At 39.6% G+C, this 13,935-nt stretch overlaps 1 protein-coding gene and 1 pseudogene across 4 annotated transcripts in view; one reads left to right on the plus strand and one right to left on the minus strand.

Annotated features, from left to right (window-relative positions):
* Positions 1-13,935, minus strand: part of KDM2A (lysine demethylase 2A) — an 85,665-nt gene that overhangs the window by 56,179 nt on the left and 15,551 nt on the right. The window lies entirely within an intron of this gene.
* LOC106699486 lies at positions 6,083-6,605 on the plus strand (annotated as a pseudogene).

Genomic DNA, 13,935 nt, shown 5'->3' on the forward strand with positions numbered 1-13,935 from the left:
GCTCAGTGGTTGAGTGATGACCTATGAACGAGGAGGTCACAGTTCGATTCCAGGTCAGGACACATGCCCCATTGCAGGCTCGATCCCCAGTAGGGGGCATGCAGAAGGTGGCAGCTGATCAATGATTCTCTCATCATTGATGTTTCTATCCCTCTCCTCTCTGAAAGCAATAAAAATATATATACATTTTTTAAAAATCAAGAAAATAATGTAAAAAGGAAGGAAGGATAGGGGAACTTCTGGCTACCATGTTAGAAATGTTGTGGTAATTAGGGTGAATATGTTGTCACTGAAGAAGAAAAATAAAATTTAAAAAAAGAACTTGTAGTGCAAATGAATGCTTTTTAAAACTGATTATTTTGGGAAACTACATTTATTCTGATGGTATTGCCTTTATTGTATGACATGCTTGGAAATTGTCTTTTGGAGTTCCCTTCAAAGACACATATGGAATAAGGTGAAGAAGAAAACTGAGTGTTGTTCTTTCCAAAAAAGCCATGTAAGAAATTGTCAGTGAAAATACACTCCTCTGGGCCCAAATAATTAGGGCTGAGGGTGGGGTGGGAACGGGTAAAGGGGAGCTATGGGGGGAAAAAAGAGTAACAACTGTAATAATCTAAACAATAAAGATTTAATTAAAAAAATAAATAAATAAATAAAAATATTTCCCCCGTCCTTGCCAGTGTAGCTCAGTTGGTTGAACGTCATCCCATGCACCATTATCCGAGTGTTTTACATTCTTTTTTCATATTAAGTCTTCAAGATTCAGTGTGTATTTTGTACTCACATCTCAATTTAGTCTCATTTGTGGCTTGTGGCTTACTATACTGGACAGGACAATCTAAATCTTAGAAGAAGCAACAGAAGTAAAGCTTAGAAAATGAGCTATCAAGAAAGCTACTTAAAGCTATGTACAGTAGTGGGCAAAAGCAGGAGTTGTGAGTATACAAAACAGAGTTAATTCTTGTATTATTTTCCATACAAACAACTGCAAACTGACTCTTGCCCATCCCTGTATATGAATCGCCCAAGGCAACATATGCTGGAATTTCTCTATACTTTCATAAGATAATCAGCCAAACAAGCATTTACTAAGGTATGACTTACAAACTAAACTCAAACCAAGCTCTGATATCCTCCATGATATCCTCCAACAAAGGTGGTTATTCCATCCCTATTATGGGCAGAGAGTGGGGGCTTTACCACAGACCTCCCCACAAACACACACAGAGTTTGGGAGTTTTGTCCTTTGACTTTCATTACCAGGTTAAGTCTGAATATTGGGATAAAAGAGGACCTGAATATATTGCTCCACTGTATATCACTCTCAAAATTGTTAGAACTAGCACTACTTTACGTTAGCATTTTCCTGTGTCTACTAACCCCCTTCTCCTATAATTTTGCCCAACTGACCTCTAATTCCCAAGAGAAGAGAGATAATGTCAAATTCTCCAACTCTTAGATCCCTGCTACAAGTAATTATGGCCTCTTTCTCTTGATATTCCTTTACTTAAAAAGAAAATTCTGTCATAACAAGTGGCTTTAGGAGAAACATCACTTCATGATCAATCTTCTTCAAGTGGCCTGGAATCCACTACCCAAAGTTCATGTTATAAACAAAAATACCATAGGTGCCCTGGCTGGGTGGTTCTGTTGGTTCCAGCATCATTCTGTGCAACAAAAGGTTGTAGGTTCCATTCCTGGTCAGGCCACATACCTAGGTTGTGGGTTTGATCTCCAGTTGGGACACGAATGGGAGGCAACAGATCGATGTTTCTCTCTCACATCATTTCTCTCTCTCTTTCCCCCTTCCTCTCTAAAAATCAATTAAGAGAACAAACATATCTTTCTGTTAGGATTAAAAAACAATTTAAAAACAAAATACCATTGGCAATTACAAAAATAATTTAAATATACTTGAGGATCAATAATATGCAAACAGTTTTAATTATTCTTTCCTACTACCCTCCCCCAAATACCTCCCTTGCCCCAAAAGGATGGTGGCAAACTTTTCACATTTTTGAGAAAAGGAAACATTTCTTATTTTTCAGGCTAACAAACAGTAACTTTAACCTCTTATTGTGGAACTTAAGGTAAACTGAGAGACACTAAATGTCATAAATTCTGACCTATTTATTGGCTAAAAAAGCAACTGTATATTTCTGAGCTAAATGGCTAAAACTATGTTTCTTATTTCTTCTGGCTATTTTCCTTTGATTAAAACTGTCTAGAGTTATAAAGAATTCTATAATTTGGTCCAAGATCTGACACTATATAACAAATTGCTGAGTTTTGCTATCCTCTGATTATTGAGCCTATAAAATATAGATCCTAATAACTGACAATTGTAATATTTACAAAATCACTTCATTTATTCTTGATATATGAAGTAATTAATATATATACATGTGTGTATTTTTGTACTTTAAAGACAAAAAAAGACATGGAAGGATATATAAATTGATAAAATGGTTACTTCTGGGGAAGGAATTGAGATTACAGCTGTTAAGAAACTCTTTAGCCTTATCTGCAAAACTTTAATTTTATACAATAATGCATTCATATTTTATTTGTATAATTAAAACCAGTCAGAATGGAATCTGTAGAACTAGCTGTTATATACTTATTAAGTTTTGAAAATTATAAGATACCATTTATTGAAAGTTCATTGTTTGCAAAGCAGCCTATATTTATTGGCCCATTAAATCCTCAAACAACCTTAAAAAAGTAGGTATCATTATTATCCCAATTTAGAAATGAGTAAAATGAGACTCTGAGAGGTTAAGATGTGTCCCGTTCAAGGTCACATAAATGTTGGAACCTGGGACTCCCAAGACCACACTAAGGCAAACATACAGGGAATTTAATACATTGGTTATAGCCTTGCTAAGGAAATATTCAGTTAATTCAGAAGCAAGAAGAAAATACTTTTTAATGTTTGTCATTATTACTAGTAAAAAGCTCCAGGAAAAAAAAAAAATCTGCTTATCTGTTTGCCAAAAGTATAAACATTTGGGGCATTTCCTGATTGACTTATTGCCATGCTGAACATGGTGTAACATCCCAAACCTATTGAAAGTCTTAAAGTAGATAGTGATAGGGAGAAAAGTAAATAAAAATTTTTAAAAAGAGATTTAAACTGAATTGTAGTGCCAAGCCATGTGCACTGGCCCCTACCTCAGCTCTTTTGCTTAGTTCTAAGCAAAGTATAATATACGATTTCAGCTGGATTGCACTTTAGGATATGGATTGTTTCTGATAAAGTAAAAAAAAACACCTATGGTTTGAGTTTTATCTGCCAAAAAAACCATAATTTTCTTAAAGGGCAGCAATAGTGACAATTACTTGCACCAATTATAAGTGATCTAGTAAAGACTCTAAGTTAATCAACTGACAGGTGTGTACTAGATTAGTTTACCACTAGAAGATAAGCTAGAAGTCTTGCTACAAGAATCTTTGTCACCTGGCCAGTGTGGCACAGTGGTTGAGCATCAACCTATGAATCAGGAGGTCAGGGCACATGCCCAGGTTGCATGCTGGATCCCCAGTGGGGAGCGTGCAGGAGGCAGCCGATCAATGATTCTCTTTCATCATTGATGTATCTATCTCTCTCTCCCTCTCCCTTCCTCTCTGAAATCAATAAAAAAAAGAAAAGAATCTTTAATGTCTGGGACTACACAGTCTCTGGGGAAGCCCTTGATCCTTGAATTTTCCTTTCCTTCTTTCTTTAATAAGGTTTAGCAAGGTTCACTGACTCCTGAAATCCAGTGAAAGGAATATCTTTTAACCTAACCTTTCCCAGGATGGTACAGAAGATGTGGTTAAGTCTGAATGAAATACAATCAAGGCTTATTTATACTCTCATATATCAAATCTTCCACAACAACATTGTTTTGAACTTGATCACATACTCTGGACTTACACTGTAGACATTCTCATAAATCTTAATTCTGTTTCAACTTCCATCTTGCATAGCTTTTCTGCTATTTATATCTGAGTTCAGGAAATCTTTACTGTTAGTACTACAAATTAACTTTAGTCCTCCAGCCAGGTTCTGAGGGAGTTTCAAACATATTAACATGATCCCAAATGAGATCAGAAAGCTATGCAACTATAAATACTTTAATAAAACACTTTAAACCTCTAGTTAAGGAATAACTACATAAAACGCACTAAAATGAGAAGGAGGGGACAATGCCAATATAGTTAATAACCAATATTAAATTGAAACATTTTCTGCAGCAAAAAATGAGAATGTTTCTTTTCATCCACAGTTTCGATATTGCTCATTTTGTATTTGGTAGCTTCATTTCATACAACACGTGGTTTCAAGTTTCTTTTCCAAACTCTATTCCCAGTTCTACCTTTCCTTACAAATGATGACCTCATGACTTAACTATATAAAAAATGTTAAAACCTTTAAAAGCTATGCCCTACTCATTTTGGCTCAGTAGATAGAGCGTCAGCCCACAGACTTAAGGGTCCCGGATTCGATTCTGGTCAAGGGCATGTACCTGAGTTGCAGGCTTGTTCCCCCTAATTGGGGCATGTACCGGAGGCAACCAATCAATGTGTCTCTCCCACATTGATGTTTCTCTCTCTCTCTTCCCCCTCCTCCCTTCCACTCTCTCTAAAAAAATAATAAAATAAAAATCAATGGAAAAAATATCCTCGGTGAGAATTAAAAGAAAAAATAGGTGGATGAGTAGTGAAAAATTGTTGGGGAAATCTCAAAGTACCATCCCATAAATTACTTTCTAATTACTAAGGAAAAATATATTATAGGAAAGACCTAACAGTCACACACTTAATAAAGTGATCAAGCCTAGCATCACCAGAAATGAGACAACCTAACACTATCTTCTGGTATGATGCAATAAATATGAATAGTAGTCTTTGTGCCAAACTGTTAAACCTGAATTTAATCACTTAAGTATATCTAAAATGCTCCTTTTTCATTTTTTAATTTCAATTTAGCCACTATCAAAGGGCCTCTGAGAGGACTCCTAACAACCATCACAAAAAATGTAGTAGTAAAATGAATATGGGTTTGGAGCTAGACAGACCTAAGTCTGAATCCTGGATCAGCTACTTACTAAGCTTATATAAACTGTAAGCCTCAGTTTCCTCATCTATAAAATGAGGTTGTATGAAGAACCACCAATTTCAGAGATTGTTATAAGGATCAAATGATATATCTACTGTATGTAAAGTATAATACTGCCTGGCACCCTAGCTGGCGTGGCTAGTTGGCTGAGTGTTGTCCTGTGCACCAAAAGGTTGCCAGTTCGATTCCCGATCAGGGCACATGCCCAGGTTATGAGTTCAGTCCCCGGTCAGGTGGGAGGCAAAAGATGGATGTTCCTCTCTCACAATGGTTTTTTTTTTTTTAATATGTTTTTATTGATTTCAGAGAGAGGAAGGGAGAAGAAGAGAGAGATAAAAATACCAATGATGAGAGAGAATCATCAATCGGCTGCCTCCTACATGTCCCCTATTGGGAATCAAGCCCGTAACTCAGGCATGTGCCCCAACCAGGAATCAAACCGTGACCTCTTGGTTCATAGGACGATGCTCAACCACTGAGTCACACCAGCCAGGCTCTTATTGATGTTTCTTTCTCTCTGTCCCTTCCTCTCTCTAAAATCAATAAAACTACAAATAAAACAAAATCATTAAACACATATTTAAAAAGTAAAATAAAATACTGCCTGGCATATTAGAGCTGGTCATGTTGCTTGCCCTATCATACTACATAATTGTTCTCTATAATGAGTTATGGCTAACAAAGGTCCTTTATATACATATACTGGGGCCCAATGCACAAAATTCATGCAAGAGTAGGCCTTTGCAGCCGAGATCCCTCTCAGCCATGGTGGCTGCCTCAATCCCGTGGCTGCAGCCCGGCTTCATCCAGAAGGTTGTCCGGTCTAATTAGCATGTTACGCTTTTATTATTATAGACAGTATGTCATCATCTGATCCTACATATAAACCAGAGCTACAGGTCAGTAAACTACAATGACATTAATCTTCCTACAAGGAATTAATCTTCTAATATTATAAAATCAAAGCATTGCTCTTCCCTCTTTCGGCCATCGTAGGAGAGCCAGCGGTCAAAATGAAGTTCAACCCCTTTGTGACTTCTGACCGGAGCAAGAACTGTAAAAGGCATTTCAATGCACCTTCCCACATTCGAAGGAAGATCATGTCGTCTCCTCTTTCCAAAGAGCCGAGACAGAAGTACAATGTTCGGTCCATGCCCATCCGAAAGGATGATGAGGTTCAGGTTGTTCGAGGACATTACAAAGGGCAGCAAATTGGCAAAGTAGTCCAGGTTTACAGGAAGAAATACATCATCTACATTGAACAAGTGCAACGGGAGAAAGCTAATAGGACAACTGTTCATGTGGGCATTCATCCCAGCAAGGGGTTATCACTAGAGTAAAGCTGGACAAAGACCGCAAAAAGATTCTTGAACGTAAAGCCAAATCTCGCCAAGTAGGAAAGGAAAAGGAAAATACAAGGAAGAAACAATTGAGAAGATGCAGGAATAAAGTAATATTATATACAACTTTCATTAAAAACTTAAAATGAAAAAAAAAATCAAAGCATTTGTGCTCATTCTTACACTCTTTATACTGGTAGTACTTGCTTTGCATGGTCCCAATATGTACACATTTCAGTTACCACAATTTAGTTAAATAACATCAATCTCCTAACAATATAGTTCAAATTTCATTTACCATTGTATATGAACTGTGAGTAGTTGAATAAAGTACAAACTTTACTGTTAGTTTCTCAGTCCACAAAACATTCTATAAATAAGAGGTGTGCATCATGATCAGTGACCAATCATACCACTTCTTGCATATGCCTGGGTTGCAGGCTTGATGCCCAGTGGGGGGCATGCAGGAGGCAGCTGATCAGTGATTCTCTCTCATCATTGATGTTTCTCTCTCTCTCTCCCTCCCTCTCTGAAATCAATAAAAATATATTTAATAAACAAACAAAAAACCCGCCTGTTTAAAAAAAAAAGTGAAAATGCTGAAAATGAAATGTGAATAGAATATGAATGGAGTTATATATATCAGAGGAACTAAGTGCAGACAAGCTTATCAACATAAATGAGAAAGTGATTATGATGAAAAGGATAAAGACATCCCAGTGGAAGCGACACCAGCCCAAAAAACCAAAAAACACAAAACAACAACACTTAAAAGAACTCAAGTCCTTTGTATTACTTCTGTATTTAATTACAGTTTCAATATGAGTCTTGTTAATATCAAATTAATTCCATAGTTCAACTAGCCAATAAACTACTTTTAGAATTTAATAGCATATAAAAAAACATTATACCCAAAGAAACATCTCCTTTTCAGAAATGGAAGAGATTATTTCACACCTAAGCCAGTGCACAGTTTAAATTCCTGTGCCAATGAACCTATCAAATGCCTGTGAAGTGAACAGATTGATTCAAATGGACAAGTGTCAGCTTGCCATTCTATTCCCATTAAAGCTTTAGTAGAAGCCAATGAATTTGATTAATATGGGTAGGCATACGTAAGTCATTCAATGATTATTACAGTAGAACAAAATTGTGAAATTTGAGCCAACATTTTTCTGTTTTCAGATGTGTCTTAAAACTACGTCTCTCATCAAATTAAGGAGATGTAGTTAGTTGGTCAGAAAACTCTGAATCTATGAAAAATGAGAGAAAGTTGTTCGAACACAGAAAAGGCTGAGGCCTAGAGATGTGATGCCTTCCCAGGTCTAAAACCACCACTGCCGGAAGCCTGTCCATCCTTGCTGCTTGACACAGTCGCTGCAGGAAAGAAACATCTGCACAGCATATGTTTCAAGGGACCTGCCGTATATAGCATACTGTCTTAATATGTTTGCTCCCCTTAGCGCTACGTGTTTTAACCGTTTGAGTCCCAAGCATGCGATCGCGCTGCTTGGTATTTCTCGACATAAAATAAAACAAGCGCTATCACGCTGTTTGGGTCTTTTCGTACTCATTTAGAGAAAGCGCGGTTGCGCTGTTTGGGATTCTTCGACAGTGTTTTTTCAATACCCCCTGGGACTCAAACGAATCGTATGTTTTCTCGACATAAAATCTCAGCAGCGCAATTGCGCTGCTTGGGACTCAAACGGTTAACCAAGATCACCTCTCCGAGAAAGGTTGTTTCCCCAGGTAGGGATTTTTCCCTGAAGTTAGGGAGGGGATAAAACCCCTTAACTAAGTGGCAGGCGGGTAGTTAATCACTTTAACTACAAACAATCACGCTTAAGCTACATAATCTTTACTCCCTGGAATGGAGATAAGAAACGCCCTAACCTTTGCAACAGAAATTGACAGGATTAAAATCAACTGGTATAAATACAGATGTAACAAGACAATAAACACCAGAACTTGGCTGGAGAACCTAGTGACAGAATTTGGCTGGAGATCCTGGCTAGGCTGCTGATCAACTGAACACTATCTCCGTGTCATTCCTTCTTCGCCGACTCCGTCCACACCTTGGGGAACCTCTGGACCTGCTGGGGTTGGACCCCAACACACTACCACCACTACTTGACACTTGATCATGATGCTAGAAATTCCTATTCTACTTTTACACAGTGGGGTTCCTTGGCTTATGGCTGGTAACTCAGAGTCCCTCAAAGTTCCAACTTGACACAGAATGGCACAAGTATCAGCAGGGGCTTTCCCAAATGTGTGATTACAACAGCCACATGGATGCAATAAAGGGAAAAATTCAAGAAATGTATTTAGAATTATAAACACCTTTAACAAGGCTTCTCTACAGAATTTTTAAATTATAGAATCTGAAAGAATTAAAGAATAAATATAAAGAAATAAGGGACAGACACAAATGGATGTCTGTAGTTGTTGGTACCCACCACACAATGTTTGGAACAGTTCCTAGTTCTATATAATAAAAGGCTAATGTGCAAATTGTCCCCTCTCCTGGGAGTTCGACCAGGGGGTGGGGCCGGCCAGCCAACCAACCGCAGCCCCTCCCCCAGACTGGCCCCACCCCTGATTGACCCCCCACCCCAACCGTCTGCAGCCCTTCCCCCCTGCTGGCCTGGCCCCGATCAGCCTGATTGGGGTGGGCCAGACCCCACCCATGCATGAATTCATGCACCGGGGCCTCTAGTATTTTCATAAAGATACAGAAGATAACATGGAGTAAAAATTACAAACAGAGAGGTATAAACTGAGAAAAAGCTTAAAAAGCTAAGTAGGTAAGTACAGTGGAACCTCGTTTCTCGAACCTCTCCCATCTCAAACAATAAGCTTCTCAACCTGTCAACACCTTCATGCTGACACCTGTATGATGAGACATTCATTTTGCAGGTGACAAAGGAGAGAATGCGCGAATATGAGTCAGTTTACCACTGTCAAAATCTCAGGATATTGTGCTATGAATATTTTTGTGTGTTTTTGTTGCTGCTTATAATTATTGTAAAATTTTCATTTTTACTATACATTTCCTTTCCCTTTTGTTAAATTTTCATTTACATTTCATGCTCTTTTTGTTTCTAAGGGGTTCATTTAGAGCAGGGGTCCTCAAACTTTTTAAACAGGGGGCCAGTTCACTGTCCCTCAGACCGTTGGAGGGCCGGACTATAGTTTAAAAAAAAACTATGAACAAATTCCTATGCACACTGCACATATCTTATTTTGAAGTAAAAAAACAAAACGGGAACAAATACAATATTTGTATTTGCATGTGGCCCGAGGGCCGTAGTTTGAGGACCCCTGATTTCAAGATTTAACAGTACAACAGACATGTATTGTACATAAAAAGGTTAAAACAAGGACTCATTTGGGGGTCTGGAACAGATTAACTCAATTTACATTATTTCTTTTTCTTTTTTTTTATTCCTCACCCAAGGATATTTTCCTATTGATTTTTTTGAGAGTGGGAGAGAGAGAAACACATTGATTGGTTGCCTTCTACATGCCCCAGACCAGGGCCTAGGCAGGGGAGGAGCCTGCAACCGAGGCATTATGCCCTTGACCAGAATCGGACCTGGGACTCTTCAGTCCACAGGCCAACAATCTATCCACTGACCAAAATAATGTAGCCAAGGCTACATTATTTCTAACTAGAGGCCCAGTGCACAGGTAGGGTTCCTAGGTCTGGCCGGCAATCAGGGCTGATCTGTGGGGCAACCAGCAGGGCGATCAGGGCCCCCCACTCACACCCACCTTGGCCAGCCTGGCGCCGCCCGCTCGCTGGCCCCACCCCCCGCCACCAGTCACCTTCCTCTGCAGGGCAACTGGCGGGTCGATTTGGGGGGGTTCCTGCTGGCACCCGCCTTTGCCAGCCTGGCACTGCCCATTTGCTGGCCCCACCCCCCGCCTCCCTCTGCAGGGTGACTAGTAGGGCGATTGGGGGGTTGGGGAGGGCCCCCAGCTCGCACCCACCTTGGCTGGCCTGGGGGCAGCTCCTGCGTTGAGTGTCTGCCCCCTGGTGGTCAGTGTGCGTCACAACGACCGGTCGTTCTGCCATTCAGTCAATTTGCATATTAGGCTTTTATTATATAGGATAGGATTGGGAAAAAATGACTTTTTTTGAACAGCATTTCAGAATGAATCAAATTTGAGAAATGAAGTTCCACTGTATTATATTATTAGCTTTGACTTGGGCAAGCAAAAAAGGCCTATTTTGCCTATATAACTATCATTAATAGTTCAGAAAAAATGTCCACAAATTCAACTGGTAAGAAACACACATAAAGAAAAGTTTTAAAAATAACTTTAAGCTATGAAGTGTAAAGTAGTTAACTCTAATTTTTTTAACACAGAGAAAAACAGACAAACTACTAAACTAATTTTGATAGTTCTCAAACTTGACCATCTATCAGAATCACCTGCCCGGCCTTTGTGGCTCAGTGGTTGACCATGGACCTATGAACTAGGAGGTCATGGTTCAATTCCTGGTCAGGGCACATGCCTGGGTTGCGGGCTCGATCCCCAGTGTGAGCCATGCAGGAAACAGCCGGTCAATGATTCTCATTTATGTTTCTATCTCTCTCTCTCCTTTCCTCTTTGAAATCAATAAAAATGTATTTAAAAAAATAGTGCCCTAGCTGGTTTGGCCCAGTGGATAGAGCATCTGCCTGCGACTGAAGGGTCCAGGATTCGATTCTGGTCAAGGGCACACACCTGGGTTTGCAGGGTCCCAGCCCTGGTCTGTGCCATGTGGGAGGCAACCAATTGATGTGTCTCTCTCACATCAGTGTTTCTCTCTCCCCTCCATTCTCCCTAATAATCAATGGAAAAAATAGGAAAAAAAAATCACCTAATGGGGTTGTTGAGACACAGATTGCTGGGTCCCAGAGTTTCTGATTCAGTAAGTTTGGAGAAAAACCCAAGAATCTTCATTTCTCACAAGTTCTCAGATATGGTCAGGGACACCCTTTGAAAACAATTTGAAAACAATTGTTTTAAACTATTATGCTAAGAAAGAACTTGCAGGTGAATAAAATAAAGCTTAGATAACTAACAGGCTTCCTGATTATCAACCTAAGGTTCTTTCCATTGTTAGGGTTCAGTCATTATGTTATATATTTTTATGTATTTTTAAAAAGTGCAAACATATTTTTGTTAAATTCAATAAATATTTTTGGAGCACCTGAAGAAGACATGGTCCCTTGCTTTAAAGAAGAGACTCACAGTCAGATAACTACAACACAAAGTGGCTGGTTCCACAAAAGAAGTACATAAAAAGTGCCTTGGGAATATAACTGAAGAGAACTCAAGAGAGCAACATCTGGGTCCTTGGAGGATAATTATTAGGAGCTTACCAAGAATACAGAATGGGGTGGAATGTAGAGCTGTTAGATATACACATTCACTGAAAAAAAAAAAAATCTATCAAGCACCTACTGTGGACCAGGCATTATACTAAGCACGAGATAAAATGGTGAGAAAAGGCATTGTAGCAGGCTTTAATGATGCTTACACTCTAAAAGAGAAACAATCAAATAATTATCCAAGTAAATATAAAGTAGCAATTTTGATAAGTGCTATGCCTAAGAGGTATTCTATACTATGAGAATTTAATCAAAGACTTCTCTGAGAAAAGGGTCTGAACTATGGTATGAAGATAGTACCTTAGCATTCTACACACCATGTTCAAACCTTTGCACATAAAATAAGTGGCTTTACATACTATTAATGTTAAGTAGATATCTTTGTCTCTTTTATTTTAAAGGTTTTAAAATTAATTTTGAGAGAGAGGGAGAAGGAGAAAGAGAAACACTGACATACCATCAGCTGCCTCCTGCATGCCCCGACAGAGGATTGGGCCCAAAACCAGGACATGTGCCCTGGAGAATCGAACCAGCAACTCCTCAGTGCCTGGGATGGTGCCTGGCACCGCCCAACCAACTGAGCCACAGCAACCAGGGATATTTTTGTCTCTTTCAAGTTCAAAGAAGAAATTTTGGTAGGCTAATAATCAATTCTACAAGACAAAAAAACTTACAGGTAACTTCTGGTAATGCCTACCACTGACTGAATATTTATGCCCACTATCCAAGGAAACCCTTTCCCAGCATCAAGAAACAGGGAACCAAGCTAATTACAAAAGAAGCTGGTGAGCACCGTGTAGTAAGAGCAAGGGTAACTGGATGGTCTCAAGGAACATGAGCAGCTTGTTTCCTCCTCTCTTATGACCAGAACAAGTGGGGCTACCAGTTATGGCAAATTCTTGTTTCTTGGCTCCCCTTCTTTGACTGTGTTCTGACCACCGCCATCCTGATAACTGTCAGCACTTCAACACAGAATGGAGTAATTTTATTACAGTTGCTTTGTCTTTTAAAAATTATTATTTATTTTGAAAGACAGACACTTGTTTAAGGCAGTGACCTAAAGTAAGGCAGTTTTTAAAAAATATGTTTTTATTGATTTTTTTGTCGAGAGAGAGGAAGGGTGAGGGAGAGAAAGAAATAATGTACGCACCCCTACCTGACCAAATGGTGCACGGGACAACACTCAACCAACTGAGCCACACCAGTCAGGGCACATTCTGCTTTGTCTTTATGATAAATTTAAACAACTAGTAATGTTAATCTCAATGATATACATGGGTACTGTGCTTTGTGTATGCCAGGGAAGTCATAATTTTTCCTCAAGGAGCTTATAATCTGACATAATTAAACTTTTATCTTGTATCCATTTAGATATCAGAGGGGTAGGGAGAAAAAACTATGAGGATTCAGGAAAGAGGTTTCCTTCAGTATGTGAGATTAGTAAAACAATATTGCAAATGGGCTTTAGAAGATGAAAAACAAGGTAGGGACAGGGAGATAAGATCTCACAAGCAAGCAAGTAGCTTGGTTTGACTGGAACATATATAGGAGTAGATAAGCCCTAGGCTGAGTGGCTCAGTTGGTTGGACCTTTGTCCCGTATACTGAAAAGGTACGGGTTTGAGTCCTTCGGCCTGGCCTGTGGGATTGGGCTAAAACCAGCTCTCTGACATCCCCCAAGGGGTCCCAGATTGTGAGAGAGTGCAGCCAGGCCAAGGGACCCCACTGGTGCACGATCGATCGGGGCCGGGGAGGGACGCGGGAGGTTGGCCAGCAGGAGCAGACTGCGGGAGGGCTCCAGGGTGTGTCCGGCCTGTCTCGCTCAGTCCCAATCGGCCGGACCCCAGCAGCAAACTAACCTACCGGTTGAAGAGTCCACCCTCTGGTGGTCAGTGCACGTCATAGTGACTGGTCAACTGATCGACTGCCCTCTGCTGGTCAGTGCACATCATAGAGAGCGGTTGAGTGGCCTTAGCATATCATTGGCATATTATGCTTTGATTGGTTGAATGAACGACTGGACGTCCAGACACTTAGCATATTAGGCTTTTATTATATAGGATAGGATAATACTCTAAAATTAATCATCTAAAGATCTACTC

The sequence above is a fragment of the Myotis lucifugus genome, unplaced genomic scaffold (genome assembly GCF_000147115.1).
Source record: "Myotis lucifugus unplaced genomic scaffold, Myoluc2.0 scaffold_415, whole genome shotgun sequence".
In the NCBI taxonomy this organism is placed as follows: domain Eukaryota; kingdom Metazoa; phylum Chordata; class Mammalia; order Chiroptera; family Vespertilionidae; genus Myotis; species Myotis lucifugus.